This window comes from Pristiophorus japonicus, chromosome 23, assembly GCF_044704955.1.
Source record: "Pristiophorus japonicus isolate sPriJap1 chromosome 23, sPriJap1.hap1, whole genome shotgun sequence".
In the NCBI taxonomy this organism is placed as follows: domain Eukaryota; kingdom Metazoa; phylum Chordata; class Chondrichthyes; family Pristiophoridae; genus Pristiophorus; species Pristiophorus japonicus.
Genome location: NC_091999.1, coordinates 50,493,574 through 50,514,884, shown reverse-complemented (window position 1 = coordinate 50,514,884; position 21,311 = coordinate 50,493,574). Strand labels below are relative to the sequence as shown.

The window sequence follows — 21,311 nt, the reverse complement described above, 5'->3', positions numbered from 1 at the left end:
CGGGCCAGACGTGCTTGGTCGCGGCGACCCCGGCACTGGACCAAAAAGTCCCGGAGTTCCTTTACAGGAATGAGGAGGGTCTCAGCGGCGGCCGCGAGCAGATCCACCGCCTCACTGGCGATGGTCTCTAGATCTTCTCCTGCGTCCCCCACCGAGTCTCCGTCCCCCTCCGGGAGGTCGCCGCCAGCAGCCGGCCCATCGACCGCACGAGATACGGCAAACGGCCCGGCCGCTCCATCTGGCCCTGGCTCTGCCCAGATCCCACCCCCACGATCGTCGGCAGAGGAGTCCCCACTGAGCATTTTTAAAAGTGGTGCTGGGTCGGGAAGCGACAGCGGAAGGGGTTCCTCCTCCGCCCCAGGAGCCGGGGAACACGGAGAGACCTGGTTGAGGAAATTCTCCAGGTCCACCAAGTATCCCAGCTCCAAAGTAGGGGGTGAGGGTTGTTGTTCTTCCCCCTCCCCGCCGCCTCCCACCGGCCCAGCGTGTGGATGTATATTACAGTTGTCTGCAGTGTCAGCTTCTGCCGAGTCGAGCAAATCCCGGGGGAAGTTGGGTATTGGCTGGGCGGCCTCAGGTTCGGCCTTTTCGGCCTCGCCCGCCTCAGTCCCCGGGACGCTCGACCCGGCGGCTACCGATTCTTCCGCTGGCCCCACGCCCCCCACGACAGGCAGATCTTCCACATCATCCCCGGGAGGCAGCGGCTGGGCAGCCTCGACTGCCTCACCCTCCCCGGGGACAGATTCCTCACGCCTACAGCGCAGTTCGGGGGCGATGGTGGGGGACGCGGGACACGCGACGGGCACCGACTCCTCCGCGGAGGGATGTTGTTCTCCCTCCACCTCATTGGAGCGGCGCCTCCTTTTTTTCCTGGGGGTGCGCGGAGGCAGGGAGACCCCCATGTCTGCCGAAGCCTCCCGCTCCACTCCCCCCTTTTTCTTGTCTTGCCCACGCCCGAACCCCTCGGTGATACTAGTCAAGGGCTCGGGCACGGGCTCAGGGCACCCCGCGCTCGCCGGTGACGGGGTTTGGCCGAGCGCGGTAAACAAGTTGTTTGGCGCACCGAGGGGATGTTTCGCCTTCTTCCGCGCCTTCTTTCCGGCCGTGAAAACAAAGGCCCCCGATGATGCCCGCGCACCTATGGCTCCCGGCAAGTGGACGCTACTAGGGGGAGGGGTGGCGGCGGCGCCAGCCTTGGACGCCCTCGGTGGTTTGGCAGCCTTGTTGGCGGGGCAGTTCTTGCGAACATGCCCCACCTCCCTACAGGCATGGCACCGCACGCCGTTCGACGTCCAGAAGACGCGGTAGGCAGTCCCCTCGTGCACCACATTAAAATAGCCCTCCGTCTTCTCCTCCCGCGCCAGCCGGACAAAGAGCTGGCGGCGGAAGGAGAACACATGGCAGAGGCTGGTCTCCCTGAGGCCGAGCGGTATGAGGTTGATCCCCGACCTTACCTCCCCCAGTTGGTGTAGGTGAGGGAGGAGGAGCTCAGCGGGAACAAAGGGCGGGACGTTTGAAATGATGACCCTCTGCGTGGTGACCTCGAGAGGGTCCACTGGCAGGAAAGTCCCGCCCACCGTGAGCCCCTTTTCAAGGGCCAGGGACACCGGTCGCTCCGACCCCAGGAAGAACACGGCCTTCCCAGACATCTTGGAGGCTGCGACAATGGCCCAGGGGCCGACTACCCCAGCCATCGCCCGCGCGCACTCCTCAATGCTCATTGTGGGGTGAGTGTAGCCCTTGACCCCGTGTTTTTTAGTTATCAGTCTTAATGGTGGCAGGGCAACAGGAGGCGCAGGAGGCGCCGTGGATGTGGACGCCGCCTGCGCATAATTCCTAGCTGGCCCTGCCACCAGCGTGGATGGGGTCGCCATCACGGGGTCCCTTTAAGGGCGACATCCACCCCAAAGTCACAGGCCTTAATGGTCTTAACTGGCCTCGTTTAAGTTTTTAACAGCGGGAGCTCTGAAAGAGGCACTCCTCTCCCCTAGTTTGCAATTGGGGAGGGGCCTTGCTCCCTCTGCTCAGTTGTCTTAATTGTTCTTGTCTTTTTTTCCCAATTGGGAGGAAAGGCTCTCAGAGAGAGAGGGGGGAGACAGAGAGAGAGACAGAGTGATGGGGTGTGGGAAAGAGGGAGGCTGCAAGGGCAGGTCTCCCTTCACAGTAATGGGTGGGTGCACTCCACAGATGGCAAACAAAACAGTCTTTGGGGTGATCTTCGGCTGGGGGGAGAAGATGTCTTCACCTGGGGCAGCTGGAGCCACACAGGTATACACTCCCAACGATGTTAATTAGGGTGATTCAGTTTCTTCAGCCTGGTAGCTCCAGCTATCCCAGGCTAGGCAATTGGGTGAGGGGTGTTCAGTGGTGTGTGGGCCTAGCTGTAGGCAAGACCCCCACACACACTTCCACACACACACCCCCCCCCCCCCCGCGGTGTTCTGGCCCTCGATTGGTCTTCTTTCCTCCCCCCACCGATACAACAAAGTATTTTTGGTGAATGCACCAAAACACACCCACCTTTGGCTGAAGAAGTCTTTCCCTCCTTCCACACTGGTAAGTTGTTGTTCTTTTTTCCACCTCTTTCCAACTCTTTGTTGAAATAATGAAGGTGTTGCAGTCTTCTGCTCTCCTCCTCTCCCTCGAGATGAATGGTAATGAAGCCCCTTCCTACCTCCTGTTCCTGGGCTGGTCTCAGGGCTCACTCCAGGCCTTCCAGACAGAAGCTAAAGCAGGGAGTTCCTTCTCTCACAGCAGCCAGGCTCCAAGTGCATAGGCCACGCCTCCAAAGCTCCATCATTGGTCCTTGTGCATGAAACTCTTTTTGGGAGTAAACAAAAAACATTAAACCGTACCCCCCCCCCCCCGGGTCTGGGGGAAATACCAAACATTTACAGGCCCTTTTATTTTTGGTGGTATTTTTTGGGGTTTTTTTTTGGGCACAAAAACATATTTTTTCTCCAAGTGCCCCCTATAAAAGGGGAGGGGGACACTAAAAGCACCGGCAATTAATGTTAGTTTGCAGGTGCAGCAGGTAATCAGGAAGGCGAATGGAATGTTGACATTCATTGCCAGAGAGATGGAGTACAAAAGCAGGGAGGTCCTTCTGCAACTGTATAGGGTATTGGTGAGGCCGCACCTGGAGTACTGTGTGCTGTTTTGGTCACCTTACTTAAGGAAGGATATACTAGCTTTGGAGGGGGTACAGAGACGATTCACGAGGCTGATTCAGGAGATGATAGGGTTACCTTATGATGATAGATTGAGTAGACTGGGTCTTTACTCGTTGGAGTTCAGAAGGATGAGGGTTGATCGATAGAAACATTTAAAACAATGAAAGGCATAGACAAGATAGAGCAGAGAGGTTGTTTCCACTGCTCGGGGAGACTATAACTAGAGGGCACAGCCTCAAAATACAGGGGAGCCAATTTAAAACTCAGTTGAGAAGGAATTTCTTCTCCCACAGAGTTGTGAATCGGTGGAATTATCTGCAAAGGGGAGGAATTGAGGATAGCTCATTGAATGTATTCAATTCACAGAAAGATAGATTTTTAACCAATAAGGGAATTAAGAGTTATGGGGAGCGGGCGGGTAAGTGGAGCTGAATCCACGGCCAGATCAGCCATGATCTTGTTGAATGGCGGAGCAGGCTCCAGATGCAAGATGGCCTACTCCTGTTCCTAATTCTTATGTTCTTATGTTCTTATGAAGGTGTCCATCAGAACAAGGAAAATGCTTTACCACTGGATTTATTGACGGTTCTGTTGGTGATTATCAAGGAGATCGCTTCATGTCCCACCACACAGGTGTGAGAGGCGTCGCTGGCCCATACCTCGGCTGCAATGGATAGCAGGCTGTACATGAAGAAGGAGCTGCTACCGTTCTCCGCCATCACCTCGGTGTTCTTGCAGTTGCGGGAATCCACCGGCTTGTCATTGACGGTCCATTTGACGAAGATCTCTCGGGGGGAGAACCTCTCACTAAGCAGGTGAGGCTGACCAACCTCTGAGCAGAGACTTCTGCTGAGGGCAGGAGGACAGACACGGCTGGTTCCCGCGGATCTTTCGCTGTAGAACAGTAACAACAAAGGCCAATGAACTGGATAGTTCCAGAGACAATGGGGGAATTTCAACCCAATACAGCGGGCGGGTTTTGGGCGTGGAGGTTGTTAAATTGGTAAAAATTAGAATCCCTACCTCAACTCGCCTACTTCCAGTTGTAATATTATATTTGAGTAATATATTTAAATGAGACTTGAATCCTCTATTTTAACCACCATTTGGTGTTTAACAGTCGTTGGTCCGGTTTGAAACACTGTGTAAATCTCAGCAGTTACAGCAAGGTGGGGATTGCTGCTCCCAGGTGGTAATTGCCCTTACACCTACCTCCTGGATCCAGGATCCGCGACCTCCTCACTCGGCTTCCAATCCTCCCGTTTTCACTGGTGGCCTGTGAGACCAACGCCCACAACTCGCCTTCCTCATTTAAATTCAGCCAATTTCCGGTGGTTAGATGTGAGAGAAATGGACACCGCGTTGAATTTTGACGCTTTTCCTTTTCCCCTCTGTTGCCTCTCTGGTTTTCCATCCCTTATCCGAGGGAACGTAATCTTTCTCTCTGAAATATTGAAGCATTGGACTGGAAAATGACAAAGAATTTAATGCACAGAACGAGGAGATTTGGCCAACTGGTCGATGCCGGTGTTTATGATCCAAACAAGCCTCCTCCGAGACCACTTCATCTAAACCTAATAATATACCGTTCTATTTCTTTCTCGCTCATGGACTTATCCAGTTTCCCCTAAAATACATAATGTCATGTCCCAGAGTGCTGAGTTGGTGGAATTACCAACCTGAATTATCAGAGTAGCCATTAAACACTTTATATAATCAATTGGCCCTTGCACACGCATCGAAATTGTCGCAGTGTCGTACTTATTGCAACAATCTCCCCGCTCACCCTTTCCCTTGTGGATGGAATCTCTGAGAGCAGTCGGCATATCCTGATGGCTCACCACGCAGTAGAACTTATTCCCACTCAGCCAGTCTTGTGTCGAGATGTTTTAGTTGCTGATCACACTGTTGGGATCCTCTCCGGGTTGGACGGCAATCTCTGATTTCAAAGACTCGTTTTTTCGTGTCCAGGTCACGGTGAGCCCATAAGGAGCGTTAGACACGACGCACGTTAAGGTCACCGTCGCCTCCAGTAAAACCTGTTCCAGTGACGGTGGGCGAAGAGTGATTTTTAATCGCTGCATGGGACATCCACTGCGAAACAGGAATGAAAGTCAGGAAAAGCCGCATCTTCAGAATCAGGACACCAATAATTAGCCTTAACTCTTTCAAGGAGAATAACTCACTTTTGAGATATCAACCTCTCGCTATTGCTTGAACACCGTCGTTATGGAAGGACAATGAATTGGCAACGATTCCGGGGAATCTGTAATATTTCCTGTGTATTTGAGCCAGAGCTACCTGTAATGGCCTGTGAAGCAAATACCTGGCGTAAAATGGGAATACATTGGGACGCAGTTGTTAAAGGCACTGAATAGCGCTCTTCCTGAAATCCCTTGCTCCTTTACGCCCGTCTATAGATTCTTGCACCCAAGTGCATCTCCACTGGTTATAATAGCTGAAGCCCGAATATCCCCAAGTTCAAGAGGTCTACACCAGCATTACACTGGTTCAAAACCAGTGTCAAATTAATTTCAGGATTTATGGGACAACAGGAAACAAAGTTAAGTTTCTAGTCTTTTGCTGCTATTTTTGTTGCGATGAAAATGTGCAGGAACCAGTCACATCCGCCGTCAGAGGAGAAGTGCAAGGTCCGGAGAATGGAGTTGCAAGGAATCTTTTGTGGTGGGGCATCATTTGTAATGATGTGAGGTAGTTTGTTAATATCTGTAATTACTGAACATTTATCATGTCTGGTGAGAGAGATTCAGAAAGCACTATGACCTCAGGGCATTAATAGCAACATAGGAATAGGAGAAGGCCATTCAGCCCATCCATCCTGTCCCGCCATCCAGTTAGATCATGGCTGATCAACACTCAACACCATCTTCACGCCTTGGTTATGTAACCCATGATAAACTTGCCGAACAAAAATCTATCAATTTCAGTTTTCAACTTTTCAATTGAAAGCAAGTGTCAGCAGCTTTTGGGGAGGGAAATCCCGAATTGCAATATTCTTCCTGTTAGAAAATCCTTTCTGACATCACCTCTGCACGGCCTAACTCTAATGTTAAGGTTCTGCTACTTGTTCTGGACTCTCCCATCAAACTAAATACATGTTTCTATATCTACTCGATACAATTCCATTTATCAACTTAAACACGTCAATTGGACCATCTCTTAACGTTCTATTCTCACCACCTGATCATTTTACATTATTAGCCCCGGTATAATTCGGGTAAACCTGCAGTTCAACACCTCCACGTATATCCTTCCTCAGGTGCGGAGCCCAGAATTGGGCTCAGTACTCTGAATATGGTAGATGCCCATTCTTGCAGTGGGTTCCTGGACAGTCAGCAGTGAAGGATTCCAGACTCCTATTGCCATTCCGTATATGATCAGCTAACTCAGGATATACCTGAGACGAAGGACACTTCACTCACTGCCTGGCACCAGAGCAAGGGGAAAGCTTCTTTGGCGAGGTTAATAAATCCTGAGCAATGAGGAATCCTGAACCAAAAGATCGTGGGTTGAAGTCCCACTCCAGATATTTGATCACAATATGTAAGCTGAGTCTCTCAGTGCAGTACTGGGGGCGTGGTGCTTTGTCGGAGGTGCCGTATTTCGGATCATGTGTTAAACCAAGAATCCGTCTAGCCTCTCAGGTGGAGGTAAAAGTTCCCCTGGAATTATTTCAATGAAAAGCAGAGGAGTTCTCCCTGGTGGCCTGGGAATATTAATCCCTCAAGAAATAACACTAAACAAAAAAAATGGTCGTTATCACACTGCTGTTTGTGGGAGCTTGTTGAGCACTAAATGACTACAGCACTTAGTACATTACAACTGTGACCACATTTCACAACTTAATTCATTGCCTGGCAAGCGCTTTGGTTCAATCTGTGGTCGCTGAAGGCGCTGTTTCAAGGCAAAATTTTATCACAAGAATACACAAACTGCATGATTGGGAATTAGGAATATTCCTCTGCTTTCTACTAATTTCAATCAAAGTTCTGACTGAGATCAGCGCTCAGAATGGTCTGGAACCTCGCCGGATTGTGCCTCTTACCCTAAGATCTGCTGAAGTTACGGCTTTGTGTGCCCCCTTCATGAGTGACCTGGCAGGTGCAGACCGAGCCGGTGAACCATTCCCTGTCGGGGAGTGTCAGACGACTGGCCGTCAAAACGTTTCCGTTCATCTCAAAGGCGGGAGAGGTGATGAAGCCCGAATCCAGGAGTTGTCCACTCTTCAGCCAATTCACGGTCAGTGACTTTGGCCTTAATTCGATGATTGAACACATGGCGCTTACATATCTGCTGCAGATGATTTGTTCAGTGGAACTTAGCAAGAGGAGAACAATTGGAGGAACGATGATCCGTTCAGGACGTTCACGAGAAGGCATTTTATTGACATTGCTTGCAAAATAAATGATTAAGAAAGGCAAAGTCTCCTTATATTTTAACAAGTTCTTTGCTGTCAGATCCACACTAACCTGGCATTTGCAGAGAGCAAAATTGTGCGCAGTATACTCAGTGTAATATGCAGACCAGAACTGTGCATATTATTGTAAGTGCGATATGGGGACCAGAACCATGCACAGTATTCTAAGTGTGATATGGAGAGCAGAGCTGTGCATACTATTCTAAGTATGATATGGAGAACAGAACTTTACACAGTATTCTAAGTATGAGATGGAAACCAGAATTGTAAACTAAAACCTAAATGTGATAAGGAAACTAGAACTGTGCACAGTATTCTAAGTATTATATGGAGACCAGAACTATGCACAGTACTCTAAGTGTTGTCTAAACAAGTTTCTATACAAGTTGAACATAACTTCTCACCTTATCACAGTTTGCCCTGTATCCCACATCATTAACCTGATATTGTGATGTTCCACAGCGACCCACCACGTCGAACTTCGCAGCAGATTGTGCTGCTCCCCACCTCGGACTCGGTGATGGTTAATTGGCTGCTCAGGGTGTTGGTTCAATTCTTTTTGAGCAATGACGGGTAGGTCTTCAATCCAGTCGTGGTCGGCTCTTTATCTTCCTTCCAGAAAAGGCTGATGATGTCAGGGGAGTCGTCCATCACCAAACAGCCCTACGTGATGGAGCCATCGGTGCTGGGCTGTTCACAGGAGGAGAGCAGGGCGCAGACGATGGGGGAGACGGTGTTACTGGGAAGGATTGGCCCATTGAACAAGTTAGACTCTGTAATCCGTGCTTATAAAAGAAATAAACAAATCGAAATTTGACTGCAGAATAAACTAATTCCACCATTTCTCCATCAAAGGCTACACGGGCATTTGAGCTTCTGTCAGTTCTATCGTAAGCACCTGTCAATGCGCTGGTCAGGAACGCACCACTCTATCACCGAGCTCTGTCACATTACACAAGAAGAACCTTTACACAACTCGTCAATAAAGAAGCCTTCATTGGATCGTGCAATAGCAGAACAGAGACGTGTTCCTGTTATTTCGGCCTGCATTTATTTCTCAATGAGCACCATTTCTTGTCCTTTATTTAATTGCAGTTTGGGGAAATTTGCTCTGTGCACATTGCCTGTGGTGTATCCCTACAAAACAACAGTGACTGCACTTCAAAGGAGCAGCGGAATTCCTGCTTAGGACGTTAGCAAAATACCCTCCAAACTTGCCTACCACATAATTCAACAGGTAGCATTTCCATAGTCTAGTTTCTAAGATGCATGTTGTAAATGAACCGCGATTGAGACGAATGTCTTCCTTATTTTCTCAGCATTTGAGTGAGAGCGATGTCCTTCAGCGCACTGTGATCTGAGCACTATTCCATTCAATTATATGCATGTCTCTTGAGTAGCCTGCTTCCTGCCACTCCATTAATAATCCGAATAAAATACCATTCCAAAATCCGGTTAATTTGAAGTTTACTTCTTAAATGGCCCGTTTCAATTCCCATTGTTGTTCTTGTTATATAACAATAACATGGACTTGGTTACAGGGAATACAATTTCGAAGTTCGAAAATGATGCAAAACCTTGCAACGTAGCCAATAGTGAGCATGATAGCAGCAGACTCCATGAGAAGACAGATGGACCAGTGAAATAGGCTGGGACATGGCAATTGCAATTAAATGCGAATCATTGAGAAGCGATGCACATTGGGTGGAAGTTGGAGAGGCAGTATAATCTAAATAGTATTGTTTTGAGGGGATGCACGAATAGAGAGATCTGGATGTACATATTCACAAATCTTTGAAGAGGGCAGGGCAAACTGGTAAGGCTGTTAGGAAAGCGTATGGGATACTTGACTTTGTAAATGGGGCATTGACTACAAAAACAAGGCGGTTATGCTAAGCTTACAGATCACGTGTTAGGCCTCAGCTGGACTATTGCGTACAATTTTGTCACCACAATGTAGGAAGGATGTCAAGCCCTTGGGGAGCGTAGAGGGGAGACTTTTACCTGGATGATGCCAGGGATGGGGTCATCAGTTGTGTGGCGAGATTGGAGAAGCTAGAATATTCTCCTTAGAGCAGAGGTTAAGAGGAGACCTAAGAGAGATATTCAACATTATGTAAGGTTTTGATATACTAAGTCGGGAGAAATTATTCCGCTGGAAAGTAGGTGGGTAACCAAATGTCGCCGTTTTAAAATAATTGTGAAAAGATCAGAAGGTGAAATTAAGGTGATTTTTTTCACACAGAGGGTTGGTAATTTCAGGAATGCACAAGGCAGTATCTCCAGTACGTCAGGAGGATTCATTTGCACGTTAAATTCTGGGGAGTTGGACTAAATTGGACAGCTCTTTCAGAGCCGGCACAGGCACGATGCCTGAATGGCCTCTTCCAATGCTGTGAGATGCTATCAGTCTACACGAGTCAGTGGGAATAGTTCTTCTAGATTTCATGGAAGGAAACACTTCATATTTTGGACACCTATACCAGATCTATTTTTATTGTTCGTTATAATAAAAGAGGATATTTAAAATAAAGGGATCTTATAAATCTGACGCAAATTAGTCAATCACATGCTGTTAGAAAGGCTTAAATTCATTGCGAATGATGACTTATTGCAGGTTGACTCTCTCTCTTTAAATGTTTCACAGTATTGCAGCTCAGTGACTGTGTGCCTTGTGTTGTGACCCAGGCCAATAGCTGCATCTCGTCACAGTTTGTCCCTGCCTTTAACCTTCTCAGGAAGACTTGGACAACATAATTTTTCTAAACATGAGGTCCCCATGATGGTTATTTGAAGTGGGAGTCTCGATATTCTCTATTTTAATTGTGGAAATAACTTGTAACCTCCCATCAGATCAGAACAGGCGCTGCTTTCTGAAGCGTTATTCACTTCCTGAAACTGTTTGTTCTGAAAGTGAGCTGAGGATCAGGCCAATCATGTTCATTAGTAATCTGATGCTCAAAATGTTCAAACATTAATAACTCATTAAAAATTGAGCAGTTTATCTGCTATCTGTTAGACGCTGATAACGGTGCCGAGAACACTGCCTGACCAAGCACTCTCAGGTCAGATACAGCACGGATAAGAGAGCAAAGCTCCCGCTATGCTGCCGTGTGGGTCAGGACAGGTATAGCAAGTGTTGCACACAGAGTAATATATTATCTATACTATCCCGTCAAACATTCCCAGCTCAAGTACTGCAGAGATGTGCTACGAAATGTCTCCCCATAAAATGCGTTATCAAATTGACCGATTAATTAAGCACAATTATGACGAGTACAATGAAAAGCTTCCAAAACACTGTCCCATTAAAGCGCACCACCCCTCCAAAGCTCTGATTAAATAGAAGATCATTCTATATTGAAGGACCCAATTAAATTCCACGTCCTTTTAAAGAAAAGGTTAAAGACTGATTAAAGCTATCTCTGCAATTTCCCATCAAGCATTGGCAGATAAGATAACGCACGGGTTAGTTGCAGAGTAAAGCTGTCATATCAAACACTGTCAGGGCAGGTACAACCGGGTTAGAAACTGATTAAAACTCCTTCGACTGTCTCCCCGTGGTGTTTCGGAACTGCTCCTTCTGACTGTCACAATCTGGATTACTGATCTCATCTCTACAGCGACTCCTCAACCTTAAAGTCAATCTTTCCCGTTTCTCACATATACCAGTTTCTTAAATAACTGAATTAAGTGACACTGCCCGCAATACAGGATCACAATCCAGAAGGTTTACAACCCGTCAGGAGGACTCCTGATTCTCACCCAGTGAGCAGGCGCACAGAAACAGAACAGACACAAACGGTGCAACAAGGGTGCTCCAGGCAGAGAGAGACCAGTTCAATCTGTTAATTTCAATGAAGCTGTTTGATTTCTAGTTTATTTCTTTTCAATTTCCAACCACCTCAACGCTGCAGATTCTTTGAAATTAATCTGATATTAATTTGAGAGACTCTTCAACATCCAGCCATTTCCCCATTTCTGTCAACTATCTGGTAAACCGTGTAAAAATTAACTTCCCTGAAAGCAAGTATCTGGAAATAATTCACATTCCACGGGAATTTGCTGCCTGTCACACGGGACTCGGTGACAGAGTAAGAATGTCACAATCCAGGAGACATATCCAGTGATACCTAATCACCCACTGATTTTATATATTTTCATCAGTAAATATAACCTGTAAAATCATCGCGGAAAAACAGGAAATTAATTCACTAAAATCTGCAGCGACACCTTGTCGAACTCAGCACAGCCGAGTTATAAATGTATTGTTTTCTAAATTAATTTATGAATGAATTAAACATTATCTCCAACCCTTGAAATTTTGCAATAATTGTAATACTGACCAGTATGCAACACAATTGTAAGGGCTCGCTTATGTTTTAATGAATTAGCACTGATGTTACATTCTAATTTAATGTTCATGTTAGCTGAATATTGAAAATAATCTGAGTGCCAGTCTGGCCCTTCCTCCTCAGAAGCATACCTACCTGGAACTTTTGAAATTAAATTAACGTGCTTGAATTTCAGCCATACAAATACAAGTAATTATTAATAATTCTAAAACCTTTTCTGCCTGATAACTTGTGATATATTATGGTTTACTTAACTTACCATAACAATTAATCAATATTAAAATATTAAGCAGCATATTAATACATAACTACTCAGAAATATACCTTATTTTTACTTAAATGGAATCAAATTTGAATAATTGACAATAATCAGGCAGTTCTACTAATGTCCCGCTCTCGACCGACACCTTTTTAAACTCTGCATGTTTCTAATGTAGCATAAACTGCGTCTATTCGCAGAGAACATTTCACATGATGGATTTGGGGGTGGTCTAATTTAAATAGTTCTCTGTCCAGCCGGGGTCACAACTCCGATGGGCTGTAAACCGCTTGTTTACTAATGCTGGAATCTCGAGCTGAAATATTCTCCTCAATCTTAAACCCCAAAAATGGTTTTATTAATTAAAATCCATCCTTGCAGTTTGCAGTCAGTAGCAGAGCCTCCGCTACTGAATAACACAGACAATCTTTTAAAGTTCATAGAGACATAGAAAATAGCTGCAGGAGTAGGCCATTCGGCCCTTCGCGCCTGCACCGCCATTCAATGAGTTCATGGCTGAATACTCCAGTTAGTCACAAAATGCCCGTAAGTTAATGATTAAATATATTCTGCTACTTCTTGAAAATAGTTTCCAGAATGGTCAGTGTAAAACTAGAGGATAACAATTCATTCAGACCATCTGGGGCACTGAAACTGAATGAGCAAATGGAGGAGAGACATTGTTCATCAATTTAATATTAATAAGAATTAAACATAGCTCTCAGATATGATTTGTGCTTTGTCTACCGTTCTATTCCGCATACAGCAGCGTTTTGGGAGTTGAATTTTGTTTTAAATTCAAAATAAGATGAACCTTTTGTAAGTAAATTAATCTGCTTGAATTTCAATGGATTATTTGCTGTCTCCAGCCATACGCAGTCGGAACCTGCCTTGAATTTCAATATAATTACATGAACAATTCTTTGACTGCCAGCGACGCCTGTCTTTCAGCTTTGGTTCTTGCAAAGTGTTCAAGATTAACTTAGTGATAATTCTATCAAACAACACACAATATTGATTCAATAACAAATTTCTGCTACACAGTGAGAATGTCATACCCCGGCAGATATATTAAATTGATAAAATGGAATTTGCAACACGGCTTTAAGTTATAATTAATTGCACTCAGTCATTCATCTGTGTAAACAGGAGGTAGCAAGTAATTGAACTCCCGACTCAAACTGAACACAGCGGTGGAATCAGTATGTTGTTAATGAAATAATTGCAGGCATAATTAATAACTGTATCCAGCCTCTAAAAGTTTCTGCTTGCCTTAATGGTGCCCAGTGTCGAGCAGGATTTTTGAAGGCGAATAATATTAAGTAAATGAACATTGGACTTATAGCATATTTGAATAACATTCAGAGATATTATTGCATTATAATCGGTTGGTTAATAGTAATTTAATCCAACTACAACCTGAATAAGTTAATTATGTAGATGGCAACTAGTTACATTTCACATATTAATATACCAGCATCGTCAACATTGATTAATAGTTGAATATATAATTATCACTTCAATAATTGTGATGTTAAAATACCTTTCAATAATTTCTGATGTCTAAACCCGTCCTGTTCTTTGCCTACCGACTGTTTTCAAACAGTTTCAAAATACATATCGTGTTTGGATTCGATCAGAAACCTGCTGCTGTCACCGATATTAAACATTGTAGAAACGCCAAACAGTTTCACAAATTCTAGGTATTCTGAGTAACACAGGCACAAACTCTCCTCAGCAGATCAACACTAAATCACATCGCTGAGGGGCGGAATCCCTCGACAGAACCTTTCATGGAGCAGATCCGTAATTCTATAAACCCTTTCAGCAGAATCAAATGTATCATTGCAAAAAATCTCATTACACAATCATCAAACCCGCCTAACACTGAAATAACGAAAGATTGAATTCAACAGAAATATAAAATACTGACAGAGAATTGTGATTGGACGGATCATGTTAAATACATTAATTTTGATATTATAGCGTATTTCAATAATAATCGGTGATATTACTACGTTATAATAATGTTAATTTAAATGTGTTCCAGCTGGAAATATGTTAATTTGTCAGTTCTTAATTACAACTCACGTATTGAATCTGATCATTCGGGAACATTCGGTCAGTAGATGACAATGTAATTTTCATGAAAAAACTTAAATGACCTTAAGGTTATTTACTGACCTCTAAGCTTTCTGTTTTGTGCCTACAATGTTCTTTTAAACACATTCAAACACAATGTTTGCATTCGATCAGAAAAACTCCAGCAATCAGAGGTCACCAAGATTAAACATTGCAGAAACGTCAAACAGTGTAATGATCATAAGGTATTTAAAGTAACCTCGACACACAGTCTCGTCAGCAAATAAATACCAAATCACATCAGCAACATTTTCTGTGGAGAAACAGTTGAATTTTATAATCACTTTGCAGCAGAATCACATTGATAATTGCAAAAAAATCTCAAAACAAAATCCACCGGACCCAAGTTTCAGTGAACGAAATAATTATTAAAATAAACAGAAATATAAAATAAAGACACAAATACAAGTGTTACTGAATCAGTGAATGCTCCTTACCTGCAGTCACCGTCACCATGGTCCCTTGTCCCCAGTAGCCAATTGCGTAACAGAGTGAGACACGTTGTGTCAAATACTCCGGCGGACTGTTAACTGTAAAATACAGAGATTAAATTCCACCCAGCTCTAAAAACCCGATTCCGACTATCGTAAGAGTGAATCAGCGAGATATTTCATTTTGTACCGTTCATTATATTTACAAAAATGATTGGAATACTTCTGAAGCATCTGTGCATGTTCAACATGGCAATCAATAGTAATAAAGAAGAAAACTGTTATACATTTAAATATATATATATATATATATATATATATAACTTATTTCTAATTATTTTTATTTAAGCCTCAGTTCCTTCGACGCTCCTGGCGTGGTAATGGTCGCAGGTTTGAGCAAACTCCCTGTCTGGGGTTTTTGTATGGAGAGCTCGCTCTGTATTGCACCGTGACCCACTCCCATAGTCCTTCCTTGCACAGTAATAGATGGCGGTGTCTTCGCTCCTCATGTTCTTCATGTCCAACGTGAAGATGTTGTTTGAAGTGTCTTTGGATGCAGTAAATCGGCTCTCAATCCCTGGGACGTTATTGTTGCTCGCTGGAGTGTAGTAGTAAACCAGCCAATCCAGCCCCTGTCCGGGAACCTGGCGGACCCAGTTCATACCATAGCCGCTAAGATCGAACCCGCTGGTTTACAGGTCAGTCTCAGGGAGCCTCAGGAAATCCTGGTCTTTGCCTCGGGCTGAGTCAACACCACATCCGACTGGACACCTGTAAAAATAATCAAAATACCCCGAGGATCAATCCTCGAGAAATGATTCCTGACTCTGTAAAATTCCATAGAGAGACTATCACTGAGACAGTAACAATGAGAGAATTGGACAATAAAAACGACTCACGGGAAAGTAAAGCCAGCAACAAAACGAAAGCAATCGCCGACCTCATCCTCCTGGCAATGTGTGGTGACTGGTTCTGGCAAGAACTCACTGAGCAAACCCACTCCCAGACTGTTGTATTGCGCTCCCAGTGGCCGGCAGCTAAATACCCGGGAGATGGGGGCGAGGTTAAAGGCGCCACCCATTGATTCCCTGATAGAAGCGGTTTCTGTATCCACGTCACTCTTTCCACATCACCAACAGAATGGACTCACATCTGGACTGTAAATTAAATCCCTTTATTCCTCACTCTTTCACAGGGGATGTAAATCTTTGAGATTGAATTACATTATCAGGATCTAAACACACGGCCAGTTTGTGCTTTTACATCTCCCGCTATCTATCCATGCAACTGTACCAGTAAAGTATCCCCTATAATCTGAATTGATATCACTCTATGTACCCGAGTGCGGTAGATGGGTAATGTGATTCTATTTACAGTGTACTTGGCTGAAGCTACACTTTTGTTCTGGAGATGATATCATACTCCTCACATTATACAATTGTCTCTCACTGCATTTCACTAATGCCCCTGAGTCTGTGACTCTAAGACAGCCGTTTAGCTGTAAAATTTAGCTGTAAAATAAGTCCACTTGTCTGATGATTAAGGAGTGAGTTGACGAAGACACATAAGAAAGTGGGGCCCGCCCGCTTCAGACCAGCGTTTTATGAGAGAAGCTGGTGAATCAGAATCGATAATGTGATCAGCAAACCTCGACATCCAAATCCTTGCAGCTAACTTTAATAGCGACCGAATGTGTAACAGACACGGGTAACAGGAACACGGTCTATCAGGACATAGTGATATGTTACAGAATATCACAGGAATAAATGCTTCATCTCCAGCAGAAACAGATCACAATCTGGGCCTTTCACCACCCACTGGTAGCCGGGCTGTGAGAGGGCTTGTTCAGCGATCCAAATCAGTTCAAATTACACTGCACACTGCGCGGCTACTGATCACGAATAATGGAGACATTAGTTTAGACCAGGCGCAAAATTCTGTGAGAATATTAAAGAAGTGCAGCTGGCACTTCTCTGTGAGAATATTCAAGGCACTTCAACCTGTTTTAGTTGCTTTGCGAATCCCACTCATCTCATTACAGTGTGGGGTGAGGACATTAAACCTCTCTCCAGCACTTCATGCTGTACTGAATAAATCGACTGAAAGATTTAGAATGGTCTTTATTTGGAAATAGTTTTCATTAGGTACTGTGTGTATCAATTCATTATTTTCCGATCCTGTTTTGTAATATTGTGAGCATGCAATTTACGTAAAATCATTCTTGAGATGTTATACGATGTAAAATGTTTCTTATTTTAAAAGTTCGACTGAATAATGTAATATTTAAATAGTTAAATACCATCTTTCTCTCATTCTTGTTCACGCTAATCTGACCCGCACAATATTTGGCAGTAACCCAACCGACTGCCGTCAGCGAGCCTCGAACACCAGTGTCATTTTCAGGAAGCATCTGGGGTTCTGTGCACTCCATCAAAGGTCAGTTTTCTCTCTACTGACCGCATGCCTGGAAGCCAACTTCAAAACATTTACGTTGTGAAAAGACCTATTTATATACACATCTACCCAATAACAGAACTGGTGTTAAGTAAAATGTTTTCGTTGTGTAAATGTGTGTAACTATTCACATATTGCAGGAAAGGAAATATATCCAAAGTCTCAGACATCATGTCATTAGCAGCAGTCAGCTGGTGTATCAGTACTGCACATAACCCTGTAATTGATAGATAGATAGATAGATAAATAGATAGATAGATGGATAGATAGATAGATAGATAGATAGATAGATAGATAGATAGATAGATAGATAGATAGATAGAAAGATAGATAGATAGAAAGATAGATAGATAGATAGATAGATAGATAGATAGATAGATAGATAGATAGATAGATAGATAGATAGATAGATAGATAGATAGATAGATAGATAGATAGATAGATAGATAGATAGATAGATAGATAGATAGATAGATAGATAGATAGATAGATAGATAGATAGATAGATAGATAGATAGATAGATAGATAGATAGATAGATAAACAGATAGATAGAAAGAGGGATCCCACAAAGGTCAGTGCTGGGTCCACTATTGTTCACAACTTATATTAACAATTTAGATTTTGGAGTCAAACACACAATATCTAAATTTTACCAATGCACTTGGGGCGGGCGGGTTGGCGTTTAAATACTGTGGAACACTGCAACTAATTAAAAGAATACACGGACTGACTAATTAATTTCAACACAGACAAGTATGAGTTATTACAGTTTGGTGAGAAAAATAAGGAGGTCACTTATCACGTTTAAAATAAGAATCTATGTGGGATGGAGGAACACAGGTCTCTGAGAATGCAAATACACACATCACTAAAGGTAGCGACGCAGGTTAATAATGCTATAAAAAGAAGAACACCTACACTCGGGTTTATTTCTAGAGGGATCGAATTGAAACGTGAAATAGTTATGCTAAACATGGTTAGACCACACTTGACGTACTTTGTATAATTGACCAATCCCCCGCCATTTCCCTGAAGCCCTGCATATGTTTCCATTAAGATATGTGGATAGTGCAGGGAAGGGGAGTTGAGGTAGAAGAGCAGCCATGATCCCGTTGAATGACGGAACAGGCTCGCTGAATCATATGGCCTACTCCTGCTCCCAATTCTTATGTTCTTATGTTGTGATTTCCGAGGAAATATGGACATTAGATACTCAATCTCTCCTGATAGAACAGCCTCACGCCCCCGCCGCCGTCCCAGGAATCAGATCAGTCTGATGAACCTGAGATGCACTCCCTCCAAGGCAAGTGCATCCTTCCTTAGATAAGGAGAACAAAACTGTACACGATACATCAGGTGTAGTCTCAGCAGAGCCCTATATAAGTGCATGAAGGCTTCTTTTTTCTAATATTCCAATCCCTTTGCAATAAAATGTTGCTTACCATTTGCTTTCCTAATTGCTCACTTTGGCTCCATGTTAGCTTTCTGTGATTCGTGTACAAGGCCATCCAGGTGTTTCTGAATAACAATATTACCCAGTTTCTCAGCATTTAAAAAATTTTCTGCGTCTCTATTTGTCCTACCAAAGTGCGTAACTTCACACTTCTCCACATTATACTCAATCTGCCATGTTCATGCCCACTCACTTAACCTGTCAATATCCCTTTGCAGCCTCCTTACTTCTTCCTCACTGTTTACTGTCCTATCTACCTTTGTATTGTAAAGTACGCTAATTTAAGTCATCTTTCTATACACGTGTAGAAGCTCTAACCATCTGTTTGTAGATTTTGATAGCTTATTTAATTTTATATTTTCTCCCATATTATCAGTTGCATGTGCATCTTTTGCAGAATTCCAAAATCTTCCTAATTTTCGGGCTTACTACTCTTTTTGTCAACATTCCATGGCTGTTAATTTAATCTAATACTATCATTAACTTCCCTTGTTAGCCACGGTTGCACCATTTTTCCTGTGAGGTTTTTATTCATTATGGAAGTTTATCTAATCTGACCGCTCTGTATGATGAGCTGAAGGTGAATTTGCAATAATAATTTTGCTAATTCCGCCCTTGATACTTCCTGATCATCTGCACCTCTTGTGGTTTGTTCTAAAAAAAATCCTCTGGGTAAACGTTCAAGCAAGTTATTGTTGTGGGTGTTATGAATCATGTTTGAAGTAAGCTCTGGAGCTTGCAGTAGATGTCGTTTATCAGCAGGTGGCGACAATGATCATATTGATACATGAGTCATGTGGAGACGGATGTTGCTGAGCATTTCAGTCACCGTCCATTTTGTCAAAACAAGTAAAACAATATAATTAATGCTTCTCAGTCAGTCAAATTTGAAGGGAGCATGTATCCTTAGAAATAATCTGAAGGGCAAATAAAGATTGAATTTTTTTCAATCCAAATTTTAAGAAGATTGTCGGGCTCTTGTCGAGGATGCAGAGGAGATTGGTGCAAGGCATGAGGGAGTTCAGTTTTCTGGAGACGAGAGAGGATGGGTTTATTCTTATTATAGCAGGGAATGCTTAGGGGAGATTAACAGATGTTTTCAAAATTGTGAAGGGGTTTCATTGAGTTGATAGTAAGGTGGGGATTCTATCGGCAGGTCTATCGGTAACCAGAACACAAAGATTAAGATGAATGAAAAAATAAATCCAGACGGGAGATAAGGAGATTTTTTATGCAGCGAGTTGTAATAACCTGGAATGTAGTGTCTGGAAGGGTGATGGTAGCAAATTTAATTATAACTTTCAAATAGGGAAATCAATATATATTTGAAAAGGAAAGATGATCTGGTGTAATAAAAAGAGAGACAGTGTCGAAGATAATATAAACAGTGACAATGCCTGGCGTATTATAAGAAGAGACAGGGTCTCGTGTGATATAAACTGAGACAGTGTCTATTGGAATATAAACAGAGACAGAGTCTAGTGTAATACAAACAAAGATAGGGTCTAGTGAAATATAAACAAGGATAGTGTCAGAAAGATTATAAACAAAGATAGTGTCTGGTGTAATATAAACAGAGACATGGTCTAGTGTAATATAAACAGAGAGAGGGTCTAGTGTAATATAAACAGAGACAGATTCTAATGTAGTATAAACAGAGACAGTGTCTAGTATATTATAAACAGAGACAGGGTCTAGTGTAATATAAACAGGGATAGTGTCTGGAAGAATATAAACAGAGACAGGGTCTTGTGTGATATTAACAGAGACAGGGTCCAGTGTAATATAAATAGAGACAGGGTCTAGAGTAAAATAAACAGAGACCGGGTCTAGTGTAGTATAAACAGAGACAGGGTCTAGTGTATTATAAACAGAGACAGGGTCGAGTGTAATATAAACAGGGATAGTGTCAGAAAGAATATAAACAGAGGCAGTGTCTGGTGTAATATAAACAGAGACAGGGTCTAATGTAGTATAAACAGAGACAGTGTCTAGTATATTATAAACAGAGACAGGGTCTAGTGTATTATAAACAGAGACAGCGTCTAGTGTAATATAAACAGGGATAGTGTCTGGAAGAATATAAACAGAGACAGGGTCTTGTGTGATATGAACAGAGACCGGGTCCAGTGTAATATAAATAGATACAGGGTCTGGAGTAAAATAAACAGAGACAGGGTCTAGTGTAGTATAAACAGAGACAGGGTCGAGTGTATTATAAACAGAGACAAGGTCAAGTGTAATATAAACAGGGATAGTGCCTGGAAGAATAAAAACAGAGACAGGGTCTAGTGTAATATAAACAGAGACAGGGTCTAGTGTAATACAAACAGAGACAGGGTCTAGTGTAATATAAACAGGGATAGTGTCAGAAAGAATATAACAGAGGCAGTGTCTGGTGCAATATAAACAGAGACATGGTCTAGTGTAATATAACAGAGACAGGGTCTAGTGTAATACAAACAGAGACAGGGTCTAGTATAACATAAACAGGGATAGTGTCAGAAAGAATATAAACAGAGGCAGTGTCTGGTGTAATATAAACAGAGACATGGTCTAGTGTAATATAAACAGAGACAGGGTCTAGTTTAATATAAACAGAGA

At 43.2% G+C, this 21,311-nt stretch overlaps 1 pseudogene; it reads right to left on the bottom strand.

Moving 5' to 3' along the window:
- Positions 1-3,718: 3,718 nt before the first annotated feature.
- Positions 3,719-21,311, bottom strand: part of LOC139235536 (Ig heavy chain C region-like) — a 65,875-nt pseudogene continuing 48,282 nt past the window's right edge.